Genomic DNA, 4,199 nt, shown 5'->3' with positions numbered 1-4,199 from the left:
GAAAGAGCATTCGATGTTTTGCAATCTAGGTTCGCCATTGTCCATGGTCCTGCTCGTTTTTGGGATAAGAAAACCCTGAAGAATACCATGACTTGCTGTGTTATCCTGCACAATATGATTTTTGAAGATGAGAGAGGAATTGACTTAGAATTCTTTTACGACAATATGGGTAGCCGTGTCAAACCAGCTAGAGACCCAAACCGCATTAGAGCTTTTCTTCAGACATACAAAAAGATTGAAAATGCAGACACATAGTTTCAACTTCAGAAAGATCTCATTGAGCACCATTGGGCAAAGGGCTGGACAGTGACTAATTTTTGTATCATTGGTATTTGTATTCATGACAAGTTTTGTATTGCATTATTTAAGCTTGCTACGGTGATTTAAATAATTATTTGTAATGCGGGTGATTATTGTTTTATGTTTGATTTGAATAATTCAGTTTGTTTTCGATTGTTGAATTATGTTGGATTTGATATTTGCGGGCTGATGATATGCGAGGATGCAGCGGCGCAAAGAGCAGAACTTGCATAGCCGACCCGTAAAAAGCATATTCTGCGAATATACTTTTTTACGTATCCATTTAGGAGGTCTGCATCTGTGCCAGCCTGCGCCGGCCCGCAAAAATTATTTTGCGCGAACTACAAACGAGTTTTGCGGGTCGACTGGATGCGGGGTCTACTAAAATTGCTCTAAGTGAAGTAACTAGCACAACCCTGAAAATTCATAGACGTGCTCGTCCTCGCATGCCCACGTTATCTCCACGCGCCCGTTCGCATTGAGATCGAAGCACACAGTTGTATTGAGAGCGGTATGTGGCCCGTACGAGACACTATTCTGCGCGAGGGAAAAACTGCCGTTTGCACAGAACGGCCCACACTGCCAGCCTAAATCATGTACCAGCCGGAATATTCTACCAACGTGGCCTCAACAGTCTGTCGGGGCGACGTCCACAACCTATGGACCTTCTGTGCATAGTCAGGTCAGGGAAAAAGTCCATTTTAAACCCTGAATTTGTAGAGGTTGGGCGAAACGAACCCTCAAGTCAAAATCCCTGTCGATTGCACCTTAAACTATGCAATCCCGGTCTAAATCAAACCCTGACGAATGTCAACCGGGATTTCTCTGGCTGGTGGGCCAGGGCTCTGCTGGGCCACCCCATTTATTCTTTTTTGTCTGCAAAAAAATGTTTTTTTTTCTGTTACACGGGAGCTTGACCCGACGCATGCAGTGGCACCTGGCTGGGCCGGCCCATGGTGTACGATAACGTCCGTACTAGCGTCATAATTTTTCTCAAAAAAAAGTAACGTAACAATTTGATTGTCGAAAAAGATAAAACAGCAAGTCCTACAATTCGAACTATGGATCTGTAGATCCCAAGGACACTTGCTAAACCAGTCAACCTAACAAGCCTGTGTTACTAAACTGGAGTGCACAAGTTTAAGAAAAAAGTTAAACGCAGAATCAGGGCGGTTTTTTTGGTATCCTTTCCTGCATTTTTTTTAAAAGAGAGTAATGTTTGAAAATCTAACAATTGTTGAACGCGTGAAACTTTTCCCAAAGAAAGTGATTTTTTTCCTGAATCCATCGAATTTTCTTTTGAAATTCCGTGAGCTTATTTTCAAAATCATTGTACTCCTTCTAAATCTGTGAACATTTTTTTCAAAAATTGTAAACTTTTTTATTTTAAAAATCTGGTTCACGATGTTCTTATTTTTCGTTTGCTATTTCCTACTAAGATGGCCACCGATTTTATATGGTATAAAATATTTCAAGCACTGTTGACCATGGAGTGTACCCGTCCTCCGCGCTGGGCCGCCCCATTTTTTTCTGTTTCACTGCTAAAGAAATGTGCGCACCTTTTTATCTAATTCGTGAACCTTTTTTCAATATGCTTGTTTCAAATTCATGAATCTTGTTACAAAACCCATGGACCTTTTAATATACATTGAATTTTTTTTAATACACAACTAAAATTTGTTATATACACATTAAACATTTTTGTGATATACGCTAAACAATTTGTAAATACATAACAAACACTACAGTGATATGTGCTAAACAATTTGAAAATACACAATGAATATTACTGTGATGTATACTGAACAATTTGAAAATACATATTGAACATTTTTTCATATACGCTGAACATTGTTTTTCATATATGTTGAACATTTTTAAGTACATAAATGAATATTTTTTTATTATATGAACATTTTCTTAAATATACGATGAACTTTTTTTAATAACTGATAAACTCTTGTATAATGCACAAAAAGGAAGAGAAGTAAAAATAAACAGAAGAAACACAGCTTGTTCGCCGTATTAAAGTATTATTAATGATTAAAAATACATGATGAAACATTTCCTTGTAATGTATTAATGGAAGAAAAAGGAAAAGGAAAAAAAGGAAAAAAGATAAAATAAAACAAAAAAGTCAACAGCAGAAACGAACTAAAAAAACAAAGCAGTGAACTAGCAATATGTGCTGCTGCGAAATGGGTGTAGCCACTGCTATTTGCTGCGCACGGGCGGCAAATAGGAATACGCCAGCAATCCCGGCCATTCTTTGCAATCCCTGTCTGGCAAACGGCTCCAGGGTTTGATTCATACCGGGATTATATAGTTCAGGGTTGAAACGACCGGGATTTAGACTTGAAGGTTTGATTCGTCAAAGCTCTACGAGTTTAAGGTTTAAAATGGACTTTTTCCTCAGGTCAGCTATCACTCCATGTTCACTTTCCCAGATCCATCGCGGAGGGTTAGATTGTCACACCCTAGCTAGTCATGCATTAGAGTGTTGCATCATGTTTACTCTTTCATCAGAAACTTGAAATGGGGATCTGTGAAACCCTCAGAACCATTTTGAAAATGACCCAAATAAAAATTTCTCCAAAAGGGTCCAAGAAAATGCTCATGTTGCTCTCTGAAAATATTGGACAGAGATAAAAATCAAACCAATATTTTTAGTGGCTCACGGACATTTATTTTGGGCATTTGGAATTAATGCATAAATATTTGCATTGGAAATATATTAATTATATATATTAATATATGCCCAAATATTATGCCAATTATAAAAGAGCTCTGGAATAATATAAATAGCTCCTGCAAAAATTGGCATAAGTTAAATAAATGATTTAATATATTATTTAAATCAAAACAAATGTCAGAAATTAAAAAACAGAAAAATATATAACAGGAGGAGCTTACCTGGGCTCCTCCACTGTGCGGCCCAGCCAGCTGGCTGGCCCAGCCGGCAGCCGGCCCAGCCCACCTCCCTCCTCTGTCGTCTTCGTCCCGACAGAGGGAGGGGAGTGTGGCCGGCGCGCGCGCGCGCCACCGCGCCACGCCACCTGCTCGCCTGCTTGCCTGCCCTCCCCTCCTCGCTCGATGCCCTGGACGACGCCACGCCTCTCCCCCTGCTCTCTCTCACTCTCCCCCGGCTCTCCTCTCCTCTCCCTCGCTCTCTCTCTCACACGGCCGAACACCACACTCGCCGCCGTTCGCCACAGCAGCCGTCTCCGGCCACCCCTCGCTCCCCCGACTAGCTCAGAAGCTCCGCCACGACCCCCTCTTCCTCCCCACCGCTCCACAGCTCCCCGGAAGCCCTGCATCGCCGCCACGTCGCCGTTCCCCTCTTCGGGCTCCGATCATCGTCGCCGTCGAATTCGTCGTCCCCGGCGCGTCCCCGAGCCCGCTTCGACGCCCACTGCAACCGCGGTGAGCCCCCGGATCGTTTTCCCCTTCTCCCCTGGTCTCTTTCGACCTCTAGGCCCTAGCTCCACCTTGGCCGAGAGCTCCACGCCGCCGGCGATGTCGCCGTCGTGGCCACGGTCGCCGTAGCGCCCAACCGAGCACACCATCGTGCTCCACACCTCACCAGGAGCACGTAGCACGCACCAACACCTCTTCTAACGCCCTGCAACGCCGATTCCGACCGCACCCGAACTCCGGCCGCCGCAGCCGAGCTCGCCGCCGTCAACTCCGGCCACCCCGAGCCCAACCACCACCACCAATAGTCGCGGCTCAACCTCAGCAACACGTAGATGCCTTCCGCCGTCCATTTGGTTGCCGGAATGGCAAAAAGCACTTTCGCCGCCGTCTCGGACCTCGCCGGCGTCAAGTCGCCGGTGGGGTTTGACTTGTCCGACCTGGGGTTTGACCTCCCAGGGTCACTGACGCGTGGGCCCTGTCGG

Source organism: Triticum dicoccoides, chromosome 3A (assembly GCF_002162155.2).
Source record: "Triticum dicoccoides isolate Atlit2015 ecotype Zavitan chromosome 3A, WEW_v2.0, whole genome shotgun sequence".
In the NCBI taxonomy this organism is placed as follows: Eukaryota; Viridiplantae; Streptophyta; class Magnoliopsida; order Poales; family Poaceae; genus Triticum; species Triticum dicoccoides.
The sequence above is the reverse complement of the archived record's forward strand: the minus strand, read 5'-3'. Positions refer to the sequence as shown.